Below are 15,473 nucleotides of genomic sequence, written 5' to 3'. Positions count from 1 at the left end.
ATAAACCCAAATTTTCCATAACCATGTCTTTAGTTTTTAAATAAATCCAGAGCCCCACAGGCTGCTCAGCTTCTTCTCCAGGCCTGCCCACCCTTTGAGAGCTTCAAGGCTTAGAATGAGGCCGGGTAGCCCAGACTCACTTAGGAGTGGGACGTCTGTCACCCGCCCGTCTTGCGGGATGAACAACGAAGCTCTCTTATCCCACTTGTTCCCCCTCCCAGGGCCGCCAAGATGTAGGGACAGACGTTAATTGAAGCCACAGCGAACTGGGCCAGAGCTGCCTGCGATGCTGAGAAACACACCGGCTGTTTTCAAAGCGCCTTTCTCTCCTCTCCTTTCTAATGAAAACCCTCATGTAATCTGTTAGTGCCACTGCACTGGAGCATGAATTATTCAGAGAAGTCTCTGTTCCGTTATCTCCCCTCCCCGGGGACGCCCCTACCATTGTCCGCCCTGATGGGTCATTATGCACTCTGTGAATTTAATCTTTTAGGCTATCCGGCCGCACAGAAAAAATGTATGAATAACAATTTTCCTGTAATAACCTTCAACTAACCTTTCAACCAGAGTGAGTCATTCCAATCCCATTTTCACATCAAGAGGAGTCAAAGGCAGGCAATTACCTCTTATCTGTTTCAGAAGCTGCCCCCACCCCAACTGCACCCTTAATTTTTAAAGAGGTGTTGAAGAATGTGTGGGAGCCAGTGGAGGAGGGGGCCTGGGTGGAGGAGGTGAGAAGGGTTGGGTGGTAAGAAGCAGGCACTGGCATTCCAACAACGAACTTCAGCCTTTCCCTCTGGACCTGCCTTGCCATCTCCTAGGGCCACCGGAACTGCCTGTCACCAGTTCCCTCTCTTGCCGCCACTAAGGGAAAATGTCTCCTCTATGCAGAGATTTCCACAAAGCCCTTCCATGGAAGGCAAGTTCAGATGAATTTTGTCTCCTAGTGAGAGTGTTGGGCTCACCATGCTGCTGACACAAGAGAGGATGGGGAGAGTGGGGGACTGTGCCCACCCCAAGAGCCCCATTTTACCCCTGGGCTTGCACAGTGCAGAGATCTGCAAGAAGCCTGGACTTTAGAGTCAAGTGTAACTGGCTTTGAGACTTGGCTGCTCCAGCTGTATGAACTTGGGTAAGCCACTTTACCTCTCTGAGTCTTGGAAGGGCTTAATGGATAAAATGGGGATAACAATAACAATAACTTACAGAATTGTTGTCAGGATCAAATGGGACATTGAAGCAAACTCTGTGCAATGCAAAGCCCCGGGGCTAGGTCAGCTCCTCCAATGAAGATGAGGCACCCCCACCCCTATTTTCCCTGAGGCACCCCCACCCCTATTTTCCCCATCTCCTTTTTTTGATCTTGAGTTCAGCCTGGTTCTGAGCACCCATCTCCCTTCCCTAGGCTCCTTGGCTCCCCAGGAAGGGTCTAATACACTCATCCACACTCAGGTCTTAGAATGGCAACTTCCAATGGCTCAAAAAATCCTAAGAGGAGGGGGCGTGAGCAGTGCTTACCCTAAGGGACTTGGCCCATTCGTAGTGTGTACAACTGACTCTAGGCCTTTCACTCCTGGAGCAAGTCTTTGCTTTGTCTGTTTCGCCTCAAACTTATCTTTTTTTTTTTTTTAATTAACCAAATGAAAAATGTGAACTCAGAGTGTGAAATGACTTCTCCAAGTCCTAATTCAGAAGAACAGATCCTGGACCAGGACCCAGGGGTCCTGACTCCCCTCGCAGTGCTCAGAGCATCACACTGCCTCTTAAAGTGCTTGAATGGTGGCAGTACAGGCATGATGGCCTTTGGCAGGAAGGGATCCTTGATATTCCTCAAACCAAACCTTGCCAAGCCTTGGTGAGTCTTCTTTCCAGAGTCACACAATAGTCAAGAACCTTGTGCTGAAGGCCTGACAGATTCCTCAGTGGGTTAATGCCACTCTGGACAATCACAGAGGTAGCATGGAAAACATCAGGTGGGCTGCCTGGGTGACTAGGTTGCTCAGTGAGAGTGAGCTGCAGATAGAGAGGGAGGTGCTGTGTGATGAGATGAGAGAGGACAGGGTGAGTAGGTACTGGGCTTACCAGCAGTGGGCTTCCTATGCCATTTGTTTTCAGACTGTTGGTTAGCAGGGTCCCGCACTCCAAGCCATCTGCCTGGTTCAGGCCTACCCAGGGCAGGGAGCTTCACCTCCTGAGAGTCCTATTTCACATCTACCCCCTCCACCCTCCCAATCCCTCCCAAGGCCCCACCAACCCATTTTTTCCACAACCTGCAATCTTGACTCTTGCTTTGATACTCTAAGAAGCTTTCTGTCTTTCCCTCTTGACCGCTCTTCCTCCAGCAATTGGATGACTGGAAGGAGGCAGCCTGGACTCAGCTCTCCCTTCCTCTCTGTTCCAAGTCTGTTGGATCCTTGTCCAGGCTTTTCCTCTGCTTCTCCCTTTGGTGCATTTGCATCACTCCTAGCGTAGCCCCTGCTGCCCTTGCAGAAGGATATTTCTGAAACAAAACAAAACAAAAAAATTTTCTAAGTCCTCAAAGGAAATACACAAAAATGCTGGCAATGGGGATGAATAAGTCATGAGGGTGGGGCCCTTGTGAATAGGATTAGTGCCCTTAAAGAAGGGTTTGACTGAGGGAGTTCTTCCCTTCTGTCATACAAGAGCAGGTGAGAACACAGCGTTTTTCCCCTTTGGAGGACACAGCCACAAGGCATCATCTTGGAAGCAGAGAGTGGCCCTCATCAGACAACTGAACATGCCAGGGATTGATCCTGGACTTTCAGCCTTTGGAACTGTAAGAAAATAAATTTCTGTTTCTTATACATTATCCAATCTCAGATATTTTGTTATAGCAGTAAAAAAATAAAGAATTAAGAGAGTTTCCAAACTTTAGAAATATGTATTATAAAAGTTGACGAGCTAAGAGAATCACAGTCTTCAACTTTTTTACCCTCCCATTGAAGACCTGATTGTGATGTGAGTATCAGAGGTGGAAATTGCGGCTACTGGTGAGGGAAGGGCCTTTGCTGCCTTTTAGGAAGGCAGGAAGAATCCAAAATGGTTGCTGACCATACAAGGAACAAACCATGAAGACCACCATAGGGGACCACTCACACTCAAGTCTGGGCTGCTGGTGCAGCACCTCCAACAGGCACCTGGGAGGAAGTAGCCTGCACTGCTCAGGGAGTGGGCAGCCTCTTCAGGAAGAAGCTTTCCTAGGTCAGAATTCAAACTCGGGTCCATCTGTGTCCAAAGCCTGCATATGTCTCCATCATCATCTCCCTTTCTAGCACACACGAGATCATTCTGAATCCCAATGGACTTTGCCTTAGCTTTGTTCATTCCTCCAGAGGCCATAGCAGGGACACATCCCCTTTACCTCCCCTTTCTCCACCCCACTTGTACCACCATCTTCTACAATAATGCCAAGATCACCCACCCTTAGACCCTGAAAGCAGACTGACACCCTTTTCCCTCTGTGCCAGTTAATCAAAACTTACAGTCTCAGCTCCTGGAGAGTTTGTCTTGGAGTCTGGTACAGATTCTCAGCTCACAGCAATGCTAGGGGAGAATGCTCTGAACTGATGGTGTGTGTTCTCTCAGATGTTTCACATTTGAGTGTATATAAAAGAGCAAAATGGGCTGAAGAGCCAACGTTTGTGCTACAAAAACATGTCATATCAGCAACAGCTACCTTGTCCCCAGAGAAAATTAGGTTGTATAGATGTGAATGTGGTTTTTTTTTTCTTTTTTTTTTTTTTCTGGGGGTGGAAGTGTTGTATTTTAATGCCTGATTTTGGCAGTTGGTGCAGAAAAATAATCGTGATGCCAATGGCCAAATTTTCCTCCATCCAATCTCAGAAAACTCGAGTTTATGTTTAAATTTCATGCAGCAGAGTTATATACACAGTGCATGAGGGCGGCTGTTCAAAATGTACACATTTCTAGCTCCACTGTAATTTTTTTTCTTTTTGCAAAAGAGAACTGAGACATAAACACCACCCCCGTCTGACTGCACACAAGGTATGTATGTATGCGAAAAAAATAACTCCCCCGGGATTTCTACAGCCAGGCTGTCGTGCACAGGCACTGCACACGCCAGTGCAGATTGCTAACAGGTGTGGCTCGGGGGAAGGATGAAGCCAAGGACAGGCTGTGATGACTGCGTGCTGGTGAAGTGATGGCAGAGAGGGGTGCACCACCTCCCTCTCCCACGACCTGGCCCCATCCCCCTTCCACAGTAAGTACCAGGCACGATCTTGGGCATCATTGCCAAAATGTGGGATTCCGAGCAGCGCTATAGCTCCAAGATTGGCCTCTGGTAGGAATGTGAGAGGACATAATTGTCATCCTGAGTTTGGGGAGCTGGAGTAGCCACTCTGAAGCAAGGCTGGACTTGTTCCCTACTGTCCACTGCTTAAGAAACCAATGGTCTTAGGTCCCTGCAGAATCTAGGATGATGAATACTGAGGTGCTCTAGAAACATAGTCTGTTTCTGGAGCCTCCGTGTTGCCCTGTGAGATAGAAGGAGCAGGACCCTCCCACTTCACAGGTGAGTCTCTCAGAGGCTGAGTCACTGTAGTGTGGTCATACAGCCAGGCAAAGGCAGAAAAGAGCCTGGACACCTTCTGCTGCTTTTGCAACAGACTATGAGGAGAGGCCCAGGGGAATATCATGCAGGGTGCAGGGTGACTTGACTGGAGGGGCAGAGGAAGTCCTGCCTCACCCATTTGCAGACCTGAAATCCTCAAAGGGAGTCAGCCATTGGATGTTGACAAAATTTCCCAAAGGTGTGTTAGGTGGCACCTGGATTCAAGATGTGCAAAAGCGTTAAGAGGCTCTGTCCCCAAAAAGTTTGGGCAATGCTGATTTAAACAAATGTAAAGCATTTTATACCCTGCAGGACTTCTCAGAGCCCTTACTATGCTGATGACCCAAGGTGGGGACTTAGTATGCAGGATCTTCCAACCACATTGACTGGAAAAATATTTTCACAAAGCCCTTTTCAGACCTAGTGCTTTGCAGACACACACTTTGTGGAATGCTGGATTAAGGCAATGATGAGTTTAGAAAGGCATATTTTTCTCAGGGAGGAGTAAAGTATTATTCTAATATTAGTTAAATCCTTCTAAATGCAAAGTGGTTTAACAGATTAGCTTTAAATCATCTGAAAGACTCTGAAGAAATGGGACACAGGAAAGGTAAATTTTGATTTGAAGAAGAGCAGAGGGAAGTGAAACTGCCTTAAATCCAATTTGAGAAAAGCTTATTTAAATGTGTTGCTGGAAAAAAAAAAAAAAGAAAGAAAGAAAGAAAAAAATGGTTTCTAGTTTTGTTGAAGTTTGGCTTTGTACCAACAACTGTTAGGCCAAGGTGAGACGTAAAAGGTGCTAACGCGTTGCCCAAGGGGCCTATGTCAGATTCAAGCAAAGCCCAGCCAGAGGCATCCTCGGGGACAGCTGTTGGCTGGGGGTGTAGGGGTGGGATCTGGGAGCTGAGCTATTTTTACTTCATCTTGAAAAGGAGAGAAATAGCTGCTTTCTTAGAGGAAAAAAGCATTCATATATTATTTGGGGAGGCTGTGATGTAAGAACACATCTCTGCTCCATCAACTGTTGATGGGAGTGTAAATTAGTTCAACCATTGTGGAAGACAGTGTGGTGATTCCTCAAGGATCTAGAACTAGAAATACCATTAGACCCAGCAATCCCATTACTGGGTATATACCCAAAGGATTATAAATCATTCTACTATAAAAATACATGCACATGTATGTTTATTGTGGCACTGTTCACAATAGCAAAGACTTGGAACCAACTCAAATGCCCATCTACGATAGACTGGATAAAGAAAATATGGCACATATACCCCATGGAATACTATGCAGCCATAAAAAAGGATGAGTTCATGTCCTTTGCAGGGACATAGGTGAAGCTGGAAAACATCATTCTCAGCAAACTAACACAAGAACAGAAAACCAAAACCTTATGTTCTCACTCATAAGCAGGAGTTGAACAATGAGAACACATGGACGCAGGGAAGGGAATATCACACACCAGGGCCTACCAGCGGGTGAGGGGATAGGGGAGGGATAGCATTAAGAGGAATACCTAATGTAGATGATGGGTTGATGGGTGCAGCAAACCACCATGACACATGTAGGCCATGTAACAAACCTGCACATTCTGCACACGTACCCCAGAGCTTAAAGTCTAATAAAAAAAACAAATGAAGCTCTAATATTCAAGCTCCCAAAGGCAGGGCCTGGGTCTCATTCACCCAGTTTAGGGCCCAGCGAGGGAGGACAATGTTTGTTGGGCTAAACTGGACACCTGGCCCTGGTGTTTTTAAGATGGGATTCTACTGCAAACACAACAAGACCTCCCTTAGTACACAGTACCTTCCTGCAGGATTGTCCTGGAAGTTGTGAGTCTGCCCAGAAGGAGCACAGGGATTGGGGGCAGGTGATTTGGGGGTCCATACCTGCCTCTGCTTCTCTTCAGTTAGGTGGCCACAAGCAGGTCCCTTAACCTCTCTGAGCTCCAGTTTCCTCTCTGTAAAATAGGGATCCTGAAAGCTGCCTGGCTTACCTCCCGGGTGACAGGCGGATTAAATGAGAAGGAATAAATGCATGTTATAAAAGGAAGATGCTATACAAATTCCAGTTATTATTACATGACAGAATGTAAGCAATGTTAGGAAGGCATCCTCTCCTATCTAGAAATATTGTTTTGCCAAGGCATGTCAAAAGGCTTGAAATGTCATTATTAGAAATTTATTCCCTGGGATGTTAAAGGCTTTTAGATGTTTAAGACATTTTCGCTAAAATGCATTTGGGAGGCATCAATATTCAGCCATTATCTCTGGGCCTCTGAGAGTCTGGCCTGAGACATGGACTTTTCCTGGCTGGCAGCAAACCAGCAAACCAGTGCGGATGGGGCTGAGGAAGGAGGGGTGTGATAAAGAGAAGCCAGCGTCCCAGGCAGGTGCTCCCCAAGTGTGGGACAGACCAACGCTTCTCACCCCCGTGTGTGCCCACGAATGACAAGGAGAGGGAGTTAAAATGCAGAATCCCATTCAGGGGGCCTGAGCGGGGCCTGAGAATCCTCATTTCTAGGGAGATCCCAAGTGATGCCAACACTACGAGGACCACATTTGGAAGAGCAGTGATACATAACAGCAAGCCCAAATGTCCCCGGAAAACCAGGCTTTGGTGGAAGGCCTAAGCCCTGCGGCGTGTGATGGTTTGGGAGGATTTCTGGCAAAAAGCAGCTCTCCCTCATGAGAGAATGACTAATACACAGGGCTGCTGTTTTTAAATTTGGATCTGTATTTTTGTGGGATCTTGATTAGTGCTCTGAAGAACTGTAACATGCACACACAAGATGGGGCCTTGAGACCTTGCTGGGGCCCATGTCCGCAGGGCCCAAGAGGGCCTGAATCCCCCCCTCCCCTCTGGCTCACACCTGGAGCCCCAGGTTCCCCATCTCCTCACCTTGTGTTCTACTTCAGCTCAGGTTTTCTCAGAGGCCCTAGCTCTCCCCCCTGCCTTTATGTGTTTGAATGGTGTGTGGGCATGCTGTTTCTCTCTCCCTCTCTCTCTCTTTCTTTCTCTCTATTTGTCCCTCTCCTTCTCTCCCACCTTCCCCCCTGCCCCCTCCATTATCATCATCCTTATCATCCTCCTCCCCACGCTGTTTTTCCAGTAGCTGGTTCGCAGAGGATAGGTGACTCACAACCTCACCAAGTGGTCAGAGCTCACTCTCAGAAATCACCAGCATTTACACACTAGACTAGGAACCCCCTGAGGGCAGACACTGCTCTCTTCTGCTTGGGGCTCCACTGATAGCATAGCGCCCAGTACAGGGAGTGGAGGAAGAGATTGGACATTTTCCCACTGCTTGTAATACATACTTGCATTTGGAGGGCCTCATGGCAGGGCGCCTTCAAAACGCAAGTCAAAATACACAGTACTTCCCAAGCTTTTGCTTTCTGGCTTTCTCAGGTCCTTCAGGTTAACATGAGTATGAAATTAGGAAGAATCAGAATGTGATGAATAAGACCAGTCATCTAGCACAAGAATCCAAGTGATTATCTGTGAATGTGTGACTGAAGAGCCTCTCCCACCTGGACTCTTGGGTCCTCCCTCGAGGAGAAGGACTGGGGAGGGGATAATTCCTGGGAGGGGTGAGCTGCATGGCATCTCTAAAGAGGGAAGCCAGACCAACTCACTGATCTCATTGAATTTCGGACACATGGCATTTGGTGGGTGGAGCCTGCCTTTCAAGGAAAATGTGGTCATCTGAGCTCAAGGACAGGGTTGTCATAAATATGCAACTTAATGACCAAAGCTCAGTGATGGATACACGAAGTTTATTATATAGTTCTCCCTATTTTTGTGTAGATATGACATTTGTCAAAATAGAAAGAAATAAAAGAAGAACCAACACATGCCTTGCTTCCAATACAACTTTCTGATGAGAATCTGACTACTCCCCATCCTGTTGGTAAAGACTGCTCCAACCCCAGCCACTAGGTCCTGGTTTATTTGGTGGCTATATTTCCCTTTGCAAATTATGAATGTGACATTCAGGTTTAGACCAGTACTGCTCAAAGTGTGGTATGTGGATAGGGGCCTGTGACCTGTTTGTTACCAGAATACAAGGACATTGACAGAAAACCCTTAGAGACTCATGTGGTCACTTGGCATTGCCCTAACATCCATGCGCACTGTCAGTGGACTCGTCTTGTCTCATCAAACAAGATTCAACTGGTGAGTTTCACGTAATATAAACTGAGTGTTGGTCACACACAGTGGGGCTGTATGTCAGACCATGACAGACCAGAAAATTCTTTTCTTAAGTGGTGTTTCAGAACATACAGTTCAAATCCTTGGGGTTTTAGTTAGCATAAATGAGTCTATTAGAATCTAGACACCATGGAGCACCAAAAAGAACACATTTCTAGACCTACAACAGCAAGACCCCATGCATGGCCCTGCCTAGATCACCCATGGATCCCTATGCCCTACTCTTACCTGCTCCTCACCCAATTTATCAAAAAGCAACAGATGCAAAGCACACCCAATGACAGGGACAAACCAGAGCCCCTGTCTCCCTTTCCTTTTTCGAATTAAAATGGCGAAGCATTGAGGCTGCCTCTTCCAGATTCTGCTTCCTGGGAGGACCTGGCAGGGACAGAGGGTCACTGAGGAGTCCCACACAAGCTGTCCAGGCTGGTCTGGAAGTGGGTGATCTCAGAAGCAATGATTTAGAGCACAGCGTGGCAGGGTTGGAGGCGGAGGTAGCTGCTCCCCACGGCGCTCATTAAGCTTCCATAGATTGCGTTTCCTGCCTCCCCCGCTAGCCCTCCAAAGTGCCTGTTATTAATTCATAAAAACACTGCAAGCGTGATTGAGTCCGCTGATTACTGGAGCAGGCAGACACAAGAGACGGTGAAATATTCTATGTCTCTCTACCAGGCTCTCAGGGGCTCAGGAGGAGGAAAAAAATAAAAAGAGAGAAAAGCAACAACGCGAAGAAAGGAATATGGAAAAAAAATGGTGTTGTGAAATATTAATCAGAACTGTTTGCCCTGGGGCCAAAAATATGAGGCGGCATAATCAATGTAGCAAGAGCTGCCCGGCGACATGTCTTTGAGAAGCTGATTATTGCGAGTAAACACAGCTAAATATTCTGGATCTTTGGACTATGCCTCTGGTGTCGCTGGAGAAACCAATTCCCTTATCATCCTTCTGCAGGCGTGGCCCCAGGGGAGCGTGGGAGGTGCTGGCTGGATGTGGCTGCATGGGCAGGGAGTCACTTGGGCCTAAGCAGGAGCTGTGTTTGTTCTTTTCCAAACACTGATTCTGGTGAGGTGGGAGTGGGTGTGTGTGGGAGTGTGTGGATGATGCCCAAGGCGGTGTGTGTGTTCATGGGGGTTGGAGCGGCCTCTAGAGTCTATTCCTGACAGCTAATGACATGATACGAGCCATGCCAAGGGAGCCCCGGCTCTAGAGTGGCCTTCTTCAGGGTTCCCAACAGGAGACCTGGTAGACTTGGGGGTGATTCAGGAGGAGGTGTGCATTCAGGGGTCTCCACAGAGATTGTAGTCTATCCAACTAAACTGTACTGGAGAGGGAGTAGTGGGTCGACTGCAATATAAGCTCATGGCGTACACATTACCGCATTAAAGGGCCCCATGTCTGCCCTGCATCCCTCAAGCTCAGTGACTGGGCCATGAAGCCTGGATGTATGAGTAGAAGGGAACTCTCATCTGTCACTATAGGCTGGAGTGAGCCCGGGGATTATCCAACACCAAGGGTGGAGGGATGTGGATGTGGGTCTTACAGGTGCTGAGTCTGAGATAATCAGAGTGGAAAGTGAATTTAGAGAACAGGAATTGCAACCTCCACATTGTGCAGAGGCCCAGGGAAGGGCAGTGACTTGCCCAACGTCACACAGCAGAAATCGGATCCTTGATATATAGGTTAGGGTCCTGGTATACTCTTAGGGCATGAAGAAGGAGGAGCAGAGGTAACTGACGGAAATTCTTCTGCACCAAACCTTTGGGCCTAAGGAAAGCTTCCCGTCAACTACAAGGAGACTGGGTCGGAGGGTTTGAGCCTAGAGGAAGAGATCGTACCCCAGAATTTTTGTGTCCTAGCCCCAGTTCCACAACCAAATTTTTGGAGGACCTTGATCAAGTTATGTCCCCTCTCTAAGCCTCGGTTTCCTCATTTGTAAAGGAGTTTGAGTAGCGAGAGCAAAGATCTCATCAAGTCCATGAATGAGAGCAGTATTTGGGGTCAGCTGTGGCCAGGACCTTTTTTATGGAGGATAGAAAGAGGATCAGGTTCAGCAAGGCACACAGGACTGTCATAGCATCCTCCATCCAGAGACCAGGAGAGCATCTGCCGCAAAGGAACTTGGGAGGAGAATCACCCTTTGCTCTGAAGTGCCCTGACTTACCTAAATTCTCCCTTTGGTGTTAAATAGAGAAGCTAGAAGAGCCCCATCTCTGCCCTCTATCAGTCATATCAGCTTCAGCAGAAGATTCAAGGTAGGGCAGACACTGAGGAGATAATGGCTGATTGCTTTGGTGAATAACTCAACTTAGAAAAGAAGTTTTCCCGGCCAGGCATGGTGGCTCATGCCTGTAATCCCAGCACTTTGGGAGACTGAGGTGGGTGGATCACAAGGTCAAGAGATTGAGACCATCCTGGCCAAATGGTGAAACCCCTTCTCTATTAAAAATACAAAAATTAGCTGGGCATGGTGGTGCATGCCTGTAGTCCCAGCTACTCAGGAGGCTGAGGCAGGAGAACTGCTTGAACCCAGGAGGCGGAGGTTGCAGTGAGTTGAGATGGTGCCACTGCACTCCAGCCTTTTACAGAAATAATACAGCAAGGATGACCAAGGTCCAACAACTTGCCCAGTCCTGGGAGCTGGCCATTGGTGGAGCTGGGCCTTGAACAAGCGCCTATCTGATTCCTGAGGCCCCTGACCTTTTCACTCTGCCTCCCATTGATGTCAGAGGCTAAAGAGGAAACATGCTTTCCACTGCTGGTTTACTTTCAGGCCAGTAAAGTGAGCTTTGGACTGAGAAGAGGGCTAGGAGAGGAGCTGGTGATACAACTGACAGCTGTGATGAAGGGGGTGATCAGGGAGCCCAGATGGCCCTGAACTCAGTTCAGTCTTCTGAGGCCAATGAACTGTGCTTCTGAATCCTGAGAGAGCTTGCAAAGATCACCACATAGCTGATGGAGAAATAGGAAGGACTGAAGAGATAAGAAAAGCTGAATTTCAGTGGAAATAGGGCGTGCTTATGAATTTGATATTGATCTAGGGCAGTATTGTAGCATAAGTGATTAAAGCCACAAGTTATCAGCAATTAGAAAATGAAATAGTGATCATCAGGGGCCAAGATGGCTTTACAAAGAATAGGTGAATCAAAATAAGCCTAGGTAAAAATAAGCTCCCTGTGACAAGGTTACCAGACTGGTAGTCAGAGAAACACAATAAATATAAGAGATCTAATTTCAGTAAAGCAATTGGCATGGACTTTCAGTACATCCTGATGGAGATGAAGAAATACAGATGGAGAAATATGGGCAGGAACCCAGGAAACTGAGTTTAGCATAACTCAGGGGACTATAAATAATGCCTAATGCCTGGATTTCAGTAGATGCTCAGCAACATTTCCTAAATAGAGTGACCACTGGGCTGTAGCTGTGGCTGTGACTGAATAAGACCCTGCCCCAGCTAACAATTTTACCCATTATCTGATATAGACAGGGAAGTCAAGTTTAATATTAAATTGAGACTAATACAACAAGTATAACATGATCTTTTTAAAGTCCTCCATATACCCTCATTTACCCTCAAAATAAAATAAAAAAATAATTGAATATACAGAAAAGGTCCTGAAATACCACAAAGAAAACCTGACAACAGTGGGAAGGGAGTGAAGGATGAGTGTCAAGGAGAATTCTGATTTATCTGTGGTAATTATTTTATAAGTCATACATTATATGAATAAAATTTAAAAAATAAAAAGAGCAGTCAGGCTCATCAAAGACTTAATGGGATGTGAATATCAGACATATTATTCGTTGGGTGACATAGAAGGTTCCAACCCTGGGCTCTGTGTGTCTCACCTTTGATACAACTCTTGTTTGTGATGTTGACCTTTCTTCCCCACCCCCTCTTTCTGGAACCCTGTTTTCTCTCTTACACGGTCTGGTTTAGAACTGTGGTCTCCAAATGTGGCTGCACATCAGAATCACTTGATAACCTTTTAAAAACCAAGAGATTTGGGAGTCACCCCATCCCTAACAATGAACTAGCCACCATCCTTACCCTTCTTGTGGCAGAGAGTACAAACAGTGATGGATACTAAGCACCAGGCACCTAGCTCTCCCTTTTGGTTCTTAGGACACTCATGGTGGGCGTGTGATTACCATCAAAAAGATGGGGACACAGAGGCCTGCAGAGGTGGAGACCTTTCCAAGTCCATGCAGTTGGAACATGGTAAAGCCACAATCCGGAGGATTACCTATGTAATATATTGTGAGGGCTCAGAGTAAAGCAATGGTTTTTCATGGAGGAAGAACAAGTTCAGGAAAGAAGACTTCACTAAAGAGATGTCATTTGCATGTCAGCTTGAAGGATGAGCATGGTTTGATATTACAGGCAAGCCTGGTGGAGAGGTAAGGAGCTGCTCACATAAGATCTGAAGATGTGAAAACCATGCCCTTGGAGGGTAGCAGGTGCTGTCCTCTGGCTTGGAGGCTCATGGCAGGCTGGGTGAGATGGCAGCACGGGTGGGGGCAGTGGGCTTCTGCATTCCCCCAGTCCATCTCCTCTGTCAGTGCTTCCCGGGGAACAGCCACTCAGGGCCCTGTTAGCCCATCAGTCAACAATTCTTGACCCCCTACAGTATAGAGAACCTGAACTTGTCCCTGGAGCTCCCAGAAGCATGGGAAAGATGTTTCCCTCCCTCAAGGGGCTCGACTATGCTTTCAAGGAATGCCAATCACGATTTAGAAAATCGCTAGCAAGCCAAAACAGAAGGCTGACAAGGTCACGCTGCTTAGGGTTACCTGCAAAATGAGGACTTCAGACTACCCATGTTGGTGGAGGACAGTGGGAGAAGATACTGCAGAACCCAGTAGAACTTCAGCTGAAGGGTAAAGCTAACTTAACAGAGGGAGAGCATAACAAACACGGGGCACAGCCAAGCAAAGGTGCAGAGATGGGAAGTGCCAGGGCATGCGGGGGCCAGGATGGGGCTGCTGGCTCCTGTCTTTGACCCTGTCCTGTGGGTGTGCTTTGGAGAGGAGTTAGGCTGCCACCTTTGATTTTGGAACTTTGAGACAGCTTGAAGCCCTTGAGGCCAGTGACCCAGCAGCCTTTAACTTTCAGTGCCTCAAGCAAGTGGCTGTTCCTGTGGAGGGCTTCAGGCAGCCCAAGCCCCGGGCACTGGAGCACCTGTGGCTCCCCTACTCAGGCAGCCCTGGAGCCCCAGACTCTGAGGGACAGTAGCTGTCTTCTACCTGCAGGGCTGCTGGGACGATTAATGAGCTCATATTTATAAAGGACTCTCAGCTCCTCAGAAGGGCTCTGTAGAAATACGAGTGGGTTATAATTACCACCGCTGTAATTAATGAGTCCCAACTTCTTAGAGAATATAAAGTGCTTGATAAAAGGAGGGGGAAAAGAAAGGGAAAAAACCTAACGTGTTTGAACTTGGGATTTTTTTCTTTTTGTAAAGTACACTTTGATAAGGTATCAAATGATATTGTCTTCTCTCCTTTCAAAACTGAGAGGAGCCCCAGATGGCATGTCTCAATGCCAAGGGCAGTTTCCAAGAATAATGGAGTGCCTTGCAGCTCTCTGGAAAACACTGGGCTGGAAATCAATCCTGCTACTCCCAGTAACTTGGAAAGTGAGTCTTTGTCTGCAAGGGATGATGTTGCCCACCTAACACATTGGGTGGGTGTTGGCTTATGAACTTAGATAGGTTGGGCACCACCAGTCCATGGCCACCTACACTCCAGATCCCAACTGCTCTACCTGGTGAAGGAAATAATGTCTCCTGCTTGACCTAAACTGAAATGTTAGTGAATACACACTTCCACTTTTCCATTTTGATTAAAGAAAAGTTTATAATATACACCTTTTCACTTTTTTGTTTTGTTTTGCTTTTGAGATAGAGTCTTGCTCTGTCACCCAGGCTGGAGTGCAGTGGCATGATCACAGCTCATTGCAGCCTTGACCTCCTGGGCTCAAACGATCTTCCCACCTCAGCCTCCCGAGTAGCTAGGACTATAGTCGAGTGCCACTACACGGGTTAATGTTTGTACTTTTTCGTCTCCCATTTTTGCCCAGGCTGGTCTCGAAATCCCGGGTTCAAGCAATCTGCCCTCCTCCACTTCCTAAAGTGCTGGGATTACAGGTGTGAGCCACTGTGCTCAGCCTAGCTTTTTTCTTTGGTAGTTGTGGGAATATTATTCCCTTTGGACAAATGATCAGGATTGAAGGGAAAACACATTCTTAACAGTTCTTGGAATGTATTGTTAAATTTCTCTCTGAGTACTCAGTTGGCTAAACATGTGTTTTACCTTGACTTCATCAGAACCATGTATTACCATTTTAATGTGCATATGTGTGTGTGTTTGTGGAACCAATGTGGAAGGGAGCACCATTTCTTTTGTGAGCTTTGCACCATTGGTCTAGTAGCTGAGAGGCTGGGAATTCTCACTCTGTCTCCTGGTACCTGCTGCTGTCAGTCAGGAGGTTATTAGTGGTGCTCCAACACAGTAAAATAGGTAGATGCATGGAGTTAAGTTTTCTTCCATATAGAAAAATAACTAAAAAATATATAACCAGGGATATACATATACTCTTCGGAAATTTTAAGAAATTGGATTGTTTGGGAAAATAAGCCAGAAATTAATTATATTTAAA

Source organism: Pongo pygmaeus, chromosome 16, assembly GCF_028885625.2.
Source record: "Pongo pygmaeus isolate AG05252 chromosome 16, NHGRI_mPonPyg2-v2.0_pri, whole genome shotgun sequence".
Taxonomy (NCBI): domain Eukaryota; kingdom Metazoa; phylum Chordata; class Mammalia; order Primates; family Hominidae; genus Pongo; species Pongo pygmaeus.
The sequence above is the reverse complement of the archived record's forward strand: the minus strand, read 5'-3'. Positions refer to the sequence as shown.